Source organism: Hibiscus syriacus, unplaced genomic scaffold (genome assembly GCF_006381635.1).
Source record: "Hibiscus syriacus cultivar Baekdansim isolate YM2019G1 unplaced genomic scaffold, ASM638163v2 tig00004159_pilon, whole genome shotgun sequence".
Classification (NCBI taxonomy): Eukaryota; Viridiplantae; Streptophyta; class Magnoliopsida; order Malvales; family Malvaceae; genus Hibiscus; species Hibiscus syriacus.
In genome coordinates this window covers 8,887-26,000 of record NW_024062003.1, presented here as the reverse complement: position 1 = coordinate 26,000, position 17,114 = coordinate 8,887, and the positions used below count along the sequence as shown (strand labels likewise).

General features: G+C 31.7%; 1 pseudogene; it reads left to right on the top strand.

The window, feature by feature from the left end:
• Window positions 1-350: 350 nt before the first annotated feature.
• LOC120191678 lies at window positions 351-6,749 on the top strand (annotated as a pseudogene).
• The last annotated feature ends 10,365 nt before the right edge of the window (window positions 6,750-17,114 follow it).

Sequence of the window (17,114 nt, the reverse complement as noted above, 5' to 3'; positions counted from 1 at the left end):
AACTTCGTAAATTTGTACTCATAACATAAATTTTTATATCCATATCTGATTATGATAGTTTATATTTTATATTATTTTTTATCAAAATATATTCGTTATATTAAACTTTTTCAAATTATGAGTATTACAATATAAATTTTATTCAGATGTAAATATTATTATTATGGGTACAGAGAGAAAGAAAATCGAACTAAACAAATTCTATTCTGTAAACCGTACACAGAAAGACAAAAAAGATCTTCCCGGACTCGACGCCATTTTGTAAAATCGCACATAAAGAAAATTTCAATTCCGGAACTGTATGACAGTAAACTCAGCGTATTCAGAGAGCGTGACAAAAACAGAACTCGCTCAAATCGCTCGCGAAAATGAAACAAAAATTCACTTAAAAAATCATTATCTTGTTCTCGAAGTTTCTCTCTTATTTCTGTTAACTCGTTTTTTTCAACTCAGTTTTAACGCTTCTAACCCACTACAGACCAGCCACGTTGTGTCCTTTTCGTTTGGTTTACCGTTTGGAGTGGGCTGAGTCAACTCGGTCAGCAAGTCCTATGGTGACAAACTCCTTAATCTTTTCTCTGTTTTCTTTTGAAATTACTTTTGTTTCTATTTTTGCCTAGTTAAAATGCTATTTATTTTATTAATTATAGAAATATGCGAGGTTTTTGTTTGTTCTTTCTGTAATTTTCTTGTTTATTTTTATGGAAATATAAGTAGTTAGAGCACTAGCTCATTTTACTTGTAGGTTGTTAGAATTTGAGAGTTAGGGCTTTATTTCATCGAATTGGAAATTGTGCTACATGACAATAGCTATCATATTTTTTTCCTCCTGAAGTGGCAATTTTAATGAATTTGTTTGATTTGTCACATGTAGTTCATTACATTTTTTTACATTAATGTATATTCCACACCGTCTTAAAAGTTGGACTGTTTTCGGTTAATTTGGTAATCAATTCAAGAGATTAGGTTATTTGAATGTTGAGCAACTAAAGTTTAAGTGACCTAATAACTGATCCATATTGGAACTGCAAATTTTGAATTTTGTTTGTTCTGTTTTCTTCTATTTCATGCATATATGAAACTCATAATTTTTAAATGGCATTGGAAATTGATGCATACATCATTTGACCCCCCTTTTTTGTTTTGGCTTCCAGTTTTTGTTTTTGAGCTGCGTGTCTTGGATTTTCCATGGAAAAAGTGGTTCAAGTTGAGGGGAGATGTGAAGGGAAATTTGAAGTGACTGGCCTTGAGAAAAATAACTCTGTTTTACCTTCACCAAGGCATGTTGCTGATCCAGTTGTTTACAAGCTCGTCCGGGTACCTCTTTCAACAAGTGTTATTCTAATTTTAATTTTTCTCCTGATATACAAATAACTTGTGCCATCTTCCCACTTTTTTTTTACCGCCTGTTTATGTGTTTAAGAATGTTGAGTTGGATTTGCTTTAGTTTGTTATTTGAACTATATTAGTGTCAAAATATTAATGAGGAAGTTATTTGACTGTCGGATAGAAGATATTGGAAGTGTTGTATCGAGCTTCCTAAACTGCCAGATGTTAATTACTGATCCTTTCTATACCAAAATATTTGGGCCAGATTAGATGGTTCGTGAAAGGAAAATTAATTTAGTGAATAGCTACCATCTGTTATTTAGAAAACTATAACATGTAGAAGTTGGTTGAATGGATAGGTTAGTAGGACCTGAATGCAGGTTGGGTTCTGTTGACATGATTTTTTCCTACCAAAATATTATTTAGAAGATGATTGATCAACCTTGGAAGAGTAGGCTTTTAAAAGGGGGATACCATATTCTTAGTATAATGTTCATTTTGTTGTAGTTATTAGTCATGTTTGAGCTTTTGCTTAGTTGAAACTAGTTAACGTCTGGTAAATTGACCTGCCTTGATTAGCTTGAATCTTCTTTTTGAAGTGTGTTAGGTTATCAAGTTTGTTAGAAAAGACTGAAAGGAATTATCTTTTTACTTATCTGAATGAAAGGGATATATCTCCTCCTTTTTTTCCCGGAAAAATGAATAAAATAACACTTGTAGTTCTACTGGTTTTTTTTCCCCCCGAAAAATGTTGCACTGCCAGTGGCCTTTACTCAACAAACACATACGGGTCTTTTGAATTCTGCCAAAACTAATGAAATATTGAATCTCTTGTTTGTTTGAAAATTATAAGCCCATAGTTAATTTTGTGCTGAAAATGTGGATACGTAGCTTCAGGATTGATATATTCCAAGTTAAAACTAGTTAATGTCTGGTTACTCGATTAGCCTCAATTAGCTTGAATCTTCATTTTTGAAGTGTGCTTGGTTGGCACGTTTGTTATAAACGATTAAAAAGGGATATATCTTCTTCCCCACGGAAAAAATGAACTGGTGACTTTTGTAAAATGTGGCACAGCTAGTGGGCTTTACTCAACAACCATATACAGGTCTCTTGAGTTCTGCCAAAAGTTTTGAAATATTCAAGCTTTTATTTTATTGAAATTTTTTAAGTTACTTGTTAGTTATGTGCTGAAAATGTGGACATGTAGCTTCAGGTATGATTTATTCTTATTTGCAATCTGAAATTGATATTTGTCTCAATAGGTTGATGGGAATGGACGATTAGTACCTGCGACAGATGATGAACTGATGGAGGTTGAAGGTTTGCTGGAAAATGAGAAGCGTGAGACCCATTTTGTTGCAGACACTGGGCAGGCTTTAGGGTGTATTTCTAATGAAGTGTCATCCTCTGGCATGCCTCAGTTAGAAAGCTCTGAAGGTATGCTTTTCTTAGCCCTATATCATTAACAATTTTAACAGCTATTAAAATAGGATAAGAAAGTCTATCTCTGCTGATTGGGACTACTACCGGAGAATTGGATTTCATAATTCATCGAACTTGTGGATTTAATTGAATTTTAATCCGCGCTGATGGTCAGGGTTTGATTTTTAGCATGCTATTTGTGTATTTCTGTTATGATTTATAGATTTTTCTGTTTGAATTAAGTATGCAATTTACATCTTCCCTTATATACATAAATAATTGAATTAAAAGATGCCAAATGTCAAGTAGGTACAGTCTGAGTGATGCAGACTCGTACAAGAGAATTTTCCTGGAAAGAGCGCCCATGGAATTGGCTAAACCAGTACTAAAAGAAATAGATTTTTAAAACAGTCTTCCTAGAATTAAAATATGCGCAATGCAATATAAGAAAAGGTTAACTTCAAACTTTAGCTTTGGGTTTGAAGATGTTTTAGGTATTAATTGCTGGCGATGCTTCTGGTTTTGCTGTATCAGCTTTATTTTCATAGGATGAACATTTGTGTGTTATTTTTGTTGTGATATTTTTAGATATTTTAGTTTTCTGAATGATTTATATTTGTCAGGTTTGTCACAATCTGAGAACACAAAAGCTGAAACTGAAAAATTAAGTGCACGGCGTGAGGTACTCCTAATTTTCGTTGCACTTTGCTTCTTCACTTTCTTTAAATGGATTAATGGATGCGTATCATATTTGCATGTAAAGCAGTGCTTAGGCTTAATATTTTAGTTTGTGTTGATAATCTACTCATGGTTTTGTGGCTTTAGGAGGGCCTTAATTCTTCTTATCTTCTTGGAATTTGCAGAACTTATGTCTTGTGGGAATAATCGTTTAGTTGTTAAAGCTACTACATATTCTAACATGTCTTGTGGGAGGGATGGTATCTACTATTTCTTCACATTGTGTTCTGTATACTACTATAGTTTTTAGGTTCCTTTTTTCTCACTGCTTTTGATCTTTCTTTGTTTTTTCCTCTACTTGTACATGTTCAAGCACATGATCGATTTAAAGTTAATTGTTTTAGCTTTAATTGAACTATTATTTGTCTTGGATCCAACTTGACCTTAATATCTAATATGATACATTGAAGAAATGTTGCACAAAGTCAAATATTAAGAGGGGCTTCACTTAGCATGTCTACCTGCTGATCATTCTTCTGCTTATATGAATGTAGACAGCCACTGGTCTGAACAGCATAATAAATTTCCTGAGAAGCTCCAATCTTGAATTCATTTTCAGGAAACTCTTCCTTGTGGGGCACAAAACTTGAGTGATGATCATGCTACTCAACCTGGGAGTGTTGGGGAGTGCTTAAAGCCTCTGGATGGGCCAATACAAGGTGGATCATCAACTTCTGTAGGCTTTATTAGTTCAAAACCTGATTTTTCCAAGTTGAAGGGTGAAATATGTTGGATAATTTATCAATTAAAGAACTTCATGAAGTTTTTAAGTCAACATTTGGGCGAGATACAACTGTTAAGGACAAGCTGTGGCTTAAAAGAAGGATTGCCATGGGATTGACAAATTCTTGTGATGTTTCAACTACTACTTTTGTAATTAAAGACAATAAATTGGTGAAAAAGGATAATGAAGATAGCGCTAACAATGTGAATCTTGCCACTGGGAAAGAATTCTCGGCAGTTGCTGTTGAGTACAATGGGGACATGCTCAACAGCCTTAGTCAATTTAATGAGCATCAAACTGTTTCAGTGGTGAGATCAGGAAATAATGTTGTGGAAAACAATTTTGCAAATGAAGATCTTGCTGCAGATCAGAGAGCTGCAAAGAGAGTCCGGAAGCCAACTAAGCGGTATATTGAAGAACTTTCTGAAGCAGAGTCCAAAGAGTACAGCGGCAACAGTGGCAGGTTACTTGCTTCAACTACGAACATTGGGACTAGATCCTTGCCTTTAAAATCTCATGCTAGGCTTGCTAGAAATGCTTCCTTGGAAGGGAGAACAGTTATCACGAGGTTGGATTCCCTGGGAGGATTTGGGATTCAGGTTCCATGTGTTTATCGGGTTCGAAGAAGCCGACCAAGGAAGAATGTCATGGCACTTTTGGTATGTGAAAAGGATATGCTGTTTTCCTATCTTAGCAATATGATATCGGCTTTCCATATCTAGGTCTCTTAATTTGACATTTGCTTTTGTAAGGAGCATTGATGTGTTCCCTTCTAGCTTTCATATGCTTCTGGAAAAGCGTGCATGTGTCTTGCAGCTCTAGTTTGTTTATTACTTTATTCATAACATTCGTTTCTGATGTGAGCATTGTCAACTTGGTAATGACAATAACTTCTAAAATTCCAGAAGTCAAGTATCACCTGTGAGTTGAATGTGTTGTTACTTCTCGCTTTGACACATCTTTTACTGAAAACGTGTTCCCTCTTGTTTTATTGGGAACCTATCACATGTGATGCTGGTGTCTTTTAGATGGTAGACGTTATTGTATTGATGCAACCTGAATTGCCTTCTACAGAAATTCCATCCGAGTGGCATGGGCATGACAGCTACATTTATAAAGACGGGTCTTGATGTACATGGCTCTCAGATGGGCAATGAGAGTATTAACAAAGTTTTGGAAGCCAAATCTACTCCCAAGCAAACTCCTAATCAAGTGAAAAGAGTAAATGATATCTACTACATGAACCATGTTACACCTTATACCTTTTTTAGTTGATTGAAACTGAGCTCCATTTGCTTGTTAAATTTTCAGTTTGTAGCTGAATCAAATAAAGAGGAGTCATCAGCCGATCTGGGGCAGAATATGGAGTTAAAATATGTAGATCCATCGGGAGATACTTCAGATGATAATGTTGTTACAGTGCCAACAGCTAAGGTGGAACCAGAAGGAAACATCATCGAGCTTGGACACTTTCTGAGGTTATGAAGCTAGTTGAGGGTGTGTCTAAGTATGGTGCTGGCCGATGGTCAGAGATTAAAAGGCTTGCCTTTGCATCCTATTCGTATAGAACCTCTGTTGATCTCAAGGTGTTCATAGGGTACTTTTGTCAGTAAATAAATGGTTAAAAAATGCAACTTTTTGTTTGATTGAACATAGGAATCTGTACGAGTCTGGGAAGGATAATTATTGCCAATAAATGTTATTTTGCAGGACAAATGGCGGAATCTGTTGAAAGCTAGCTTTGCCCAGACACCTATGGACAAAGGGGTGAGATATCATTTTTTTCCGATGGTGTTGCGCATACAAAATATTTCATGTGAATCATCCGCTTTATGCTGATTTCAGTTGATTTAGTTTTGACCGATAGTTGTTGAGTTAGTTATACAGTTCTGTGCTTCTATTGATCGATTCTGCTGTATTGTAAGTCGAAAGTTGTAACTTCAATATATATATATTACACCTGTTTCATTTTATCCTTATGGAAGAGACTTTCTTTTGAAACACCAACATGTGTGGTCATTCATTCCCATACATTTATGGTTCTGTTGTGTTTGGCAATGCAGGCGAATCCACGGAAGCATCCTTCGATGCCCATTCCAGCACCAATTTTGTTACGCGTGAGAGAGCTTGCCGAGATGCAGGCACAGGTGCCATCGCTAAATCTCAGCGCGAGCAAGCTGTCGGCGGCAATGGAAGTGTAAATGAAACAAAACAAGGATACCTGTAACATTGTAAATAAATATATTTTAGTCGTCTAAACTATAAATAATAGACTAATTCTCTGTTCTCTCGATAAAAAGAGGGGGGGTGCCGACGGCTTGATCACGATGGGCACAGATAAGAGAAGTATGTGATAACATATGCAGTGTTGAATGGTAAGTAGAGGTATTTTCTTGCAGGAATGGACCTTTCAGACTACAACATACGGAGTTGAAAACTTTGCAGAGCAATATAACATACGATTTCAATTTTAGAATTATTATTTGTTTTCTAGTTAGTGCTAACGGTGTGTTTTTGCGGTCCGTATTTCCAACAGAAGTGATATCCATATGATCCGATTGATCGCATAAAGCTCACGGTAGTAACAGATAAAAAAATATACAAATATATTTCTTTTCTTTCTTTTATACGAGTCTTCTATTCTATTAGAGTATTAGGAGCCCTTCTTTTGTTATTAACTGTTGGCGTCAGTCCTATATTTTGTCTCTGTGGACTGAAGAGAGGAGAGTTAACGAAAAGAAGAGAAGTGTAAAGAGATCAACCTCCTGTGATGAATAAGGGATCAAGAGAGAACAACCAAATCAACCACTACAACTGTTTAAGAGAACACGCGTAAAAAAAAGGAGCCAAGGACGTTGGGTAAATTCATGCATTGACTGTTTAGCTTATAAGGAAAGGGGGTGTAACAGAATAGGCATTGCAAATTGTTAATCAAAATATTTCTCTCTTCTAGTTCATCCTTCTGCTTCTCTATCTCTTTTTCTATTTTATTCTACTTCTTTATTTGAAATTGCAGAACAGTGCTTGACAACCTCTTTCAAATATACAAGATGATTCTGATAATGTAATGGAGTTGGACTTTCACATAGATCCGAATGAATATTTTTTTCACGGATGTAAATCTTTGCCTGCTAGACAAATATATATATATATATATATATATATATATATATATATATATATATATATATATATATATACACATATATCTAGTTAGATTGGATACTGATTTTTATCTCAAATAATATCGAATTTCGAATTAAATAAAAGTTCTTTGATTTAGGACGAATTAAGTAATAAATAGAAAGATATTATACTTAAATTAAATTTGAATGGATTAAATCCGACCATGACCGTCCCTGTTCTAAACTTCTTGATCACTATGGGTCATAACAATCATCACTACCACGTCCCCTACATATTCAGCTCCACCAAAACCCATAAAGAGAATCAATCTGATGACAAAATTATTAACCACAATACACTTCAAATCAGAAAAACATACCTAAACATTACTTTCCATCCTTCGGCCAATTGCCAGTTCCCATGATGCTACAAACCAAACACACATAAACTAAGGGAGACCTCTTCAATGATACAAAACTCAACTTTGCATGACCAAACCAATCTAACCCATTTCTTTTCTTGTCTAATCCGTACATATTCAAAGTGGGGTTTCTTTGATGTTGAAATCGCATTGCGATTTTCATTTTCGTGTTGCGAATTTAAGTTTCAAATAGTCTTCTGCAAATTGAAACTTGAATGAATTGTATTACTTCAACCAAAAGACAAAACAAAGACAAATACTAACTTCACAGGGTTAAAGACTAAACAGTTTAGCAGTATTGGCATCAACCAAATGAATTTACTAAGCAATCTAAGTGAAATGGTTAATCTATTATTGAAATTACCAGTAAATTTATCATCAATTTAAATATGAAAAATCTAATAATAATACAAAAATTTCAAAATAAAATTAATTAAAAAAACTAACTCTCGGTGGTTGATTTTCCATTTCTAACCGTGAATGGTTGTGAGGGTGGCTCTGAGAGATGGAGATAGACGGATTTCGCCGGAGATAGGGACGGATGTCGCCGTAGAGAGTGAGAGATGGAGATGAGATTGAGTTGTGATTTAGGGTTTTAGGTTATCATTTGCGATTATACTGTTTACAATTGTGTTGCGAAATTAATATTGTGTTTCGAATTCGAAAATAAAATTCGCGTTGCGAAAATAAACGCGCTTTGCGAATTTGACTTATGTGTTGCGAATTTGACTTTTGTGTTGCGAATTACAAATTCGCGTTGCGATTTACAGATTCGCGTTGCGAATTTGGAAACTGAGTTACGAAATTGGAGTTCGCGTTGCGAATTTATTGGTCATTTTCGCAAATCCAAAAATTGTTGGTTAAAATCGTATATTATAATGCATTTTCGATCACTGAAGTTATTTTCTCATATATATATATATATATATATATATATATATATATATATATATATATATATAGTTAGATTGGATACTGATTTTTATCTCAAAATAATATCGAATTAAATAAAAGTTCTTTGATTTAGGACGAATTAAGTAATAAATAGAAAGATATTATACTTAAATTAAATTTGAATGGATTAAATCCGACCATGACCATCCCTGTACCTTAATCCATGTTCTAAACTTCTTGATCACTATGGGTCATTAATAATCATCACTACCACGTCCCCTACATCATTCAGCTCCACCAAAACACATAAAAGAGAATCAATCTGATGACAAAATTATTAACCACGATATGTTGGTAAAATAGACTGCAAAATTACACCGTTAGCACTGACTGGAAATATAAACAGTAATTAAAAGGAACAGATTCATAAACCGTGTCGTGGTATAATCACTGCCTTAGAAACGAATTCGCCCCGATGTGTGTAATCGCTGCAGTAGGCGGACCGTCCCCCGAGGTTAACAAGGTCGCTCCGAATTCCGTACACCCGAAATCGGAGTGAACTGCCGGTGGTATTGCTCTTCTTATCGGAAAGCACACAGAGAGAATATTTAGAAAACACTTGGAGAGTGAATTCTGAATGTTGAGTGAGTTTAGAAGTTGAATATAGCTCTATATTTATAGGCTAGAAATAGGGTTAAATCGTCCATAAAATTTCAGGATTAAATCTCTTCTTTGTAACAGCTGAAACGTCTAGATGAACCTGACTCAAAAATAGTCCAGGTTCATTGCATCATTATTCATCTTAACGTTTTTGATTTAATTTAGGAAAAGCTGTTTAATTTCTGATAACTCTCATAAACCAGTTGTTATCATTTGAATTTAAACAGTCCTCAGCAGCCTATAAATATCAGTTGAAATCTTTCACATTTTTCCATTTGTTGTTTCAAAGAGAAATTCCTCAAGAATTTTCTCTAAAAAGAGGCCATGACCACAAGCCGAGCCGAGCAGAGACGGCGGCGGTACGCGAGAGTCCTCATTGTTCTCTTTCACTGAATAAGAAAGTGGGAAATCCAAACTATAAATATCCATTCCCAATAGTATTTTCAATACTATGTGAGATTGAGCATTACCAACACGATAAACTTCAAATCACAAAGACAGATACCTAAACATTACTTTCCATCCTTGGGCCAATGGCCAGTTCCCATGATGCTACAAACCAAACACACATAAATTAAGTGAGACCTCTTCAATGATAAAAAACTCAACTTTGCATGACCAAACCAATCTACCCATTTCTTTTTCTTGTCTAATCGGTACATATTCAAAGTGGGTTTTCTTTGATGTTGAATTTTAATTAACACATAAACTTGCGCGTAATCTGTTGATAATATACAGCTCCCAACTCTGATGTTGAATTTTATTTAATTACAGGTTTTGATGTTCTTGTTTTTGTCTGTTTTCTGGGAAATATATGTCTTGCTCTTCCTCCGATTGGTCCCAATAAAGGAACCGTTTCAATTTGAAGACTTGCTGTGGAGATGTCATTGTCTCTTCAAGTTAAAAAAAAAAAAAAACTAAATAGTTTATATGTAACTGAAATTACTGTTTATTATTTACTGTGCTTATTTGTTTAAAATTTTATAATTCAATCTAAACTCTTAATGTAAAGTTACTGTTTTTACCTAAATATCATAATTTTATCTTAATCACTGTCATAAAATCTTTTATTTTACCTATATGTATATAGATTTATAATTCAATCTAGACTCTTAACCTAGAATTACTGTTTTGACCTATAGGATCATATTTTCATCTTCATCTTATCTTTAAATTCCTGATTTTACACACACATATGTAGTGTTAGGATTCACTTACGCAATATAAAACTCTTTAGTTTTACGTTGATTTAAGACCGTTGAATGAGCGAAAATAGATGACTAGGATTGACTCATTTTTTTTCCACAGGTAATATCTTCTCATATACTACTGTTAATCTCAACCATCTATTATCACTCATCTAGCAATCCTAAATCTGTGTAAAACTGAAAGAGTTTTACATTATGTAAAATGATCGTATCCCATTTGGATTTCTTTAGGGGTTGTTGATCCTTCCAATTTTTTTGGTGTAATGACATTTTAGGTCCTTTTTAATTTAAATATTAGTCAAATAATTTTTTTATCCCTCCTAATTTTTAGATTTAGATATTTAATAGTTCATTGTTCTTTTGAAATAAAACAATTTAACCCCTTAATATTTTATCCTAGTTCTGTCTTTGAATGACTGAAATTAAAATTTTTAAATTTGAAGATAATTCAATTTTTTATAAAAATTTATTTATTTATCATTGTTAAACTAAATCATCTATTTTTATTCATCGAACGATTAAGAAAATATATAAAACTTAGAATTATACCCATCTCACTAAATCTTACTTCATATATATATATATAAGATGGAAAAGGGGTAAGCGTAATGTGTGATTTGAAAATGGTAAAGTAAATGGAATATGATAGAAAAAGGGAGGAAATGATGGTGAAAGCATGAATCCAATGCAGAAAAATAAATTATTGTAACCTAAGATTGCGATGGATTTTAGATTAGGTATGACAAGGAATTAATTATATTGTAGGCCATTATTAATATATATATATATATATATATATGCTTTATATATATATATATGCTTTAGCCTTTTCCCATAGCTCCCGGTAGCTACCGCACATCACACGTAATTGTTTGCTTTCATAATAATACTAACACCTTGGCTATCCAAAAATACATGTCGTTTCAAACCAATCCTCGAAATGGTTATAGATAGGGATTATTAAATTCATTTACATCATGGATGAGTATTTGATTTGAATTCAATAGATTCTAACTCAATTTAATTGAGTCATGTTTTCTTTTAAAGGATGAGGTTAAATTAGGATCTAAGATTATACTGAAAAAATTCGATTCGACCCGTGATATTATTATAATGGTACATTACATATTTAGGGATAATTACAATAATACATACCATTATATTGTTATTTTTAACTAGATCCTTATTTTTGCTAATAAAAATGAATTATATATATGAATCACATCAGGTTTTCAGTCGAGTGAAACCTGGATCAAGTCAAGTGCAAACGGATGAGTTTAATTTTTGGGTCGGGTTTAGGTGGGCTAAAAACCCAACCCAACCTATGACCATCCTTAGTTAATACATCTCGTTTCATCGTTGACAAGGATAAAGTCATTTGTTCTGGATGGCCCAAATTTTTTGATAGAATAACATTTTTGGTTTTTATTATTTTAAACATTAGTTAGATAAGATCTTGATCTCTCTCAAATTTCAAATTTAAAGCCCTAATAAATCTGTCCTTCTCGATATTTAATCTTAACTATGTCTCTGATTACCGATCTTATTCCATCGTAAATGTTTAATATTAAAAATCACTTCCATCGTTGTAAATTATGGATAATATTCATCTCTCTCTCTCTGTAATCACAACAATATGTGTAGGTGGGAAATGAAGGGTGTGGTCACCTTAGTCGCCATTGTTTTAATTTTCTTCCAAGAGTTTATCTATTTGAATCGTTATGTAATTTTTTTGATTGTAACTGAAAATATTATAAATTAATATAGCATCTTAAGTTGAATATTTTAAATTACAAATCATCTTAAATTAACTTTAATTAGAGTGTAGTGCATCAGAATTACCCATATCTTTTTGTACGTGTACAAGTCACTGTCATGTCATATTGGTAGATAAGCATGCGTGGAGAGAGAGTCGATGGTCATGGGGCATCATTTTTCTCCATAATTATTGTTAGCAATGAGACGGCTAATTTTAGGCCGTCGTCACTGTTCCATTGCTTTCACCACCAAGTAATCATCACGTCAATTTTCACCCAGAAAAACACTGTTTTCCCCTTCAAACAAACGTAATGTTCACCACGACTGCCCACATGTAAGCTTCCATCGTTCGTTGAATTTCTGTGTATATCAATGCTTTGGAAACTGCCACATAATGGAATGCAAGGGATTTCATTTCATTTTCAAGCGCCATTGATGCATGCATGCATGCATGCAATTGTCAAATTCCAACGGTCTTTGTTTTTTGTTCATAAAAGCAGAGCGTTCCGCTGTCTTTTCTTTTTCTTTATTTGAAATCAAAGGCAGCTGTCTGCCTCAAACAGCAGCTTTTCTGACAAATTAAGTGTTCTGAGTTACGTGGATGGCTCGAGAACATGTTCACGTCTTTGCACGAAAATATATTGACATATTCCATTTTTCTTATTTACAAAGTATTTTTAGTTTATAGAATGTAATATTAATTCTGAGAATAATATTATCAGAATATAATATTACCTAATATATTACTGGAAATATTGTATTGTTGTGTTTGGTTTATTTAACAGAAATATAAAATTACAATGTTTGGTTAAAAAAATAAAAGAATATTGTAATATATATTTTACCAAACTGTCCTTATTATATATTTGTTTTTTAAACAAGTTAAATTATAAATATTCAAAAGAAAATATTTATATAAAAGAAAATAGAAAATATAATTTATATTTTTTAATTTATATTTTCTTTAAAATTTTAAATTCATAAAATTTATATAATTTTTTACAAAATTTAAAATTTAAAATAGTTTAATGAAAGGGTTTAATTTTATTTTAACTCCTGAATTTCATATAAAATTATAATTGTAGACTTTTTTTGTAAATCTACAATAGTTTAAGGATAAATTTGCAATTTACCTTTCGCATAATTTTTTTATTCAACGGTTAGGAGAATGATATTTTTGAAAAAAAATTGCTTTAAGGGCATTTTAGTCCACAGACATGGGAAAAGATTAATACCTAAGGGATTGGGGGAATGACATTCTCAGTAATAAACCCCCAAAATGCTACTGTTAGGAACAAGGTCGGCCCCAATACCTGTGCCACATGGGCCTTAGCCCAGGGCATCAATATTTGAGGGGAATCAGTTTTGCACATATATTTGATCATATTCTTGGCTCCACAAAGGAGCCTTGTCTTGCAGCACTGAACTCTGTAAAGGATTACCCACCTCCAGGTTTCCTTTTCTCTTTTTAGCTTTAATTTTTTTAAAAAAAAAACATAATCGTTGGGTTTTCCTTGGAGTTTTTGGACAAAATGAGTTGATGGGTATTCTTTGGATGATGTTACTAGCATGAAAAAAAGTTGCATTTTTTTCTTTGGGTGAAAAGTATTGAGATTACACCAATATGGGTTATTTGGGTGATGAGTTTTTCTTTTTGAATATTCGAAAGCATGCCTCTTTTGTTTTCTTTATTTACATCAAATTACTTCAATGGCTTTTGATTTCTATTTGCATTTCTTTATTCAGGGAAGTTAAGGTAAAATAGAAATGGGTTTTCTACAATGTAGTTTTAGTTGTAGAAAAAAACGTAAAACTTAGGCATAAAATGTATTAAGTTCCCATTTCATCTCGAATCAAAGCTTTATGAGTTTAGTTCACTTTGTTTAATAAATCTAGTGCTTATAGTTTGATTGTTTGAATTTTGACTGTGTAGTGGGAAACTTAGTTTGATGAAGGAAAAAAACAGTGGCTAAATATTTTCGTTCAAGACAATTTTAGAGTGATTCCTTATGATTATTTTGATTTCATCATTAATTTTTCAGATCAGTTGATTGTGAGAAAGAACAAGTCAACAACATAAACTTCGGTCACCGGTCAGGTTGTATCTTTTCTTGCTAATATATATGTTTTATTATTTACTTGCTACTATATTTGTTTTATTGATTATTTTTAAATATGTTACCTCAAAAACAACCATCGGGTGCCCAAAATAGAAAACGAAAAAAACAATAACAAGAAATACGGTACAAGTATAGGGGCATAAAATTATTATCTCGCTCAGGACATTAAAATTCATTAGACCGACCTTGATTAGGAATGTCTTATTATCCCTTATTAAGAATCTTTGCAATCCAAACATGGGTATCACATTATGAAAAAATATTCCCCCGATAATCTTCTTTTTTCCATACAAACGCGCCCTAAATGAAAAGAAGAGAAAGGTTTAGGAGACTTAACACTGCTATCTTTCAGGTGCGCATGGCTGCTGCCATGCTTTGGAATAATCACTCAACTCTCTAACTATAACTTTTACTATTCTAACTCATACAATTTCATTGATAAACAAAAAGATAAACTACATAAGATATTATTGAATTTTGTCAATTAACTCATTTATATTATTATATTTTCTTAACTAATTGTCAATACATATCATACAGATGCATCGTTTCGGACTTAAAACTTTTAAGAAGAATAATATTTTTTTTACTATTAAAGTAACTTGATGTGTTCAACTATACGTATATATAAATTTGTTTAAATTTAAAATTGAACATATATATTACCTATAAATAATATATATATTTTAATTCAATTACATAGATGGGGAAGTATACTCATTTTGGATAGGATTATAAGAAATTAATGTAATGATCATTAATGGCATGCCAAGATCATCCCTTTCTTGTTTATGTAGTAATTAATCAAAACTCATGATCTAATGTCATCCCCCATGATGTCATGATGAAAGATATCCCCAAAACAGTAAGCATTTGTTTATATTTATAATATAATTCGAATTAAAAAAAAATTGGTTTGAACGAATATGTCTTAATTTACATTTCTTTTTTTATTTTCAAATTTATATATGTTTGCGTTCCTTTAACGGACATATTCGCCCATATATTAATGAAAAAAAATAGTTGTTTGATCATATTTGTGAATAATTAAAATTTTGTCCATAATATATTATTTTTTAGATATAGAATAATCAAACATAAATATTATAATTATTTTATAATAGATAAAATAAAGATTAATAATATTTAAATATATATAAGAAAAACAACTTAATAAATGAACTAAAAGGCGAATTAACTATACTTTATATATTTATCATTTCTGGAATTTATATGACATTTTAATTATTTTTTATCACATTTTATTAAAATTTATGTTGAACAAAAGTTGATAGCTAGCTTTAAAACAAACGGTTGCCTAATAATTTATATTGGGATCACCAAAAATTCAATTTTTTATAGACATTATATTTTTATTATTTTTTCACTTTAGTTATTTTTTTTCCACTTTTCCTTAAATTACACATGTCAAAAATATATTCCATCCAATCTGTCATGGGCATATGGGTCATTTTAGCAATCAAAAGTGGGTTAGCCCACACGTGCATATGGGTAATCGAGTGGTAGGCTGAAGGAAGGGAAAAAGTTTAAAGTTCCATTTAATTATTTACTCAATTAATTGATATATATATATATATTAATTATATTTACTGATCAAAATTAGAGTAATTTTATAATTAAGTTTGACTGTTTTAAAGTTATTCATGTTTGTTTATTTTTTAGAATTTTTAATATATTAATACTTTATATTACAAATGTAATTATTTAAATTTAATATATTAAAGAATTATTATAATTTTCTATTATAAAGACCCTTCAATAAATTTTCTATTATAATTAGTGAACAAATATATTTGATCGATTCATCAAACTGTTTATCTTTATTTTTTTAATTTATTTAATCACGAGTTCTAGATTCATTAAGAGCGCTCCATTTATTTTTCTCAATGGCAAAAAAATATATTATTTTTCGTAAAAGTCTTGAATTCAAATAGTTACGTCTGCAAATATGTATGCATATTCACCGTCAATTGACCAATTAAACTATGAATAAATTCCATTTTATAATAACCTCAAATTAATAAAAAAAAATTCTAATACATTTGCAAGATATATTCATTAATTCAACTTCAAACCTTAGAAACGACCTAATATCGAATTTGAAGCACACATAAGCCGTATTATTATTGGATATTTAATTTATCAAATATTTAAAATTTTGATTAAATAGTTAATTTTGTATAATGGTGTGTCCCTAATTATTTATTTTTACGTATTAAGTTATTATTACTTTCCTAATTTCATAAACAAATTAGAGCCTATAGCACTTTTGACTCTAGGGTACATTTATAGGCTTTTTCTTTAGCCTTTGCTAACTCTAAAAGTACGGCTTAAAATATATACCAATGAATTAATTAATTATATGTTATGATAACTTAATTAGGATATCCAAGTACTGTTGAGATTTAGTGGTCCTCTTAAGTGTATCTTAAACATCTTGCTTTCTTTTGAATACTCTGGACAGGTAATCATTTGTTATTACCACTAAAAACCCATTCGCTTTTGCTTAATTTTGAATTTTATTTTAAAATTGAAGTATAGGACTCAATCTTATATTTAAATATAACGAATGACCAAAAACATAATTTAACCTTTCTTGGTGTTCATGTCTTATACTCTATGTTTGTGGAAATCAGATGGTAAAATGATCAAACTAAAGCAAATTAGTATCAGACCATGATTGTTTTTTT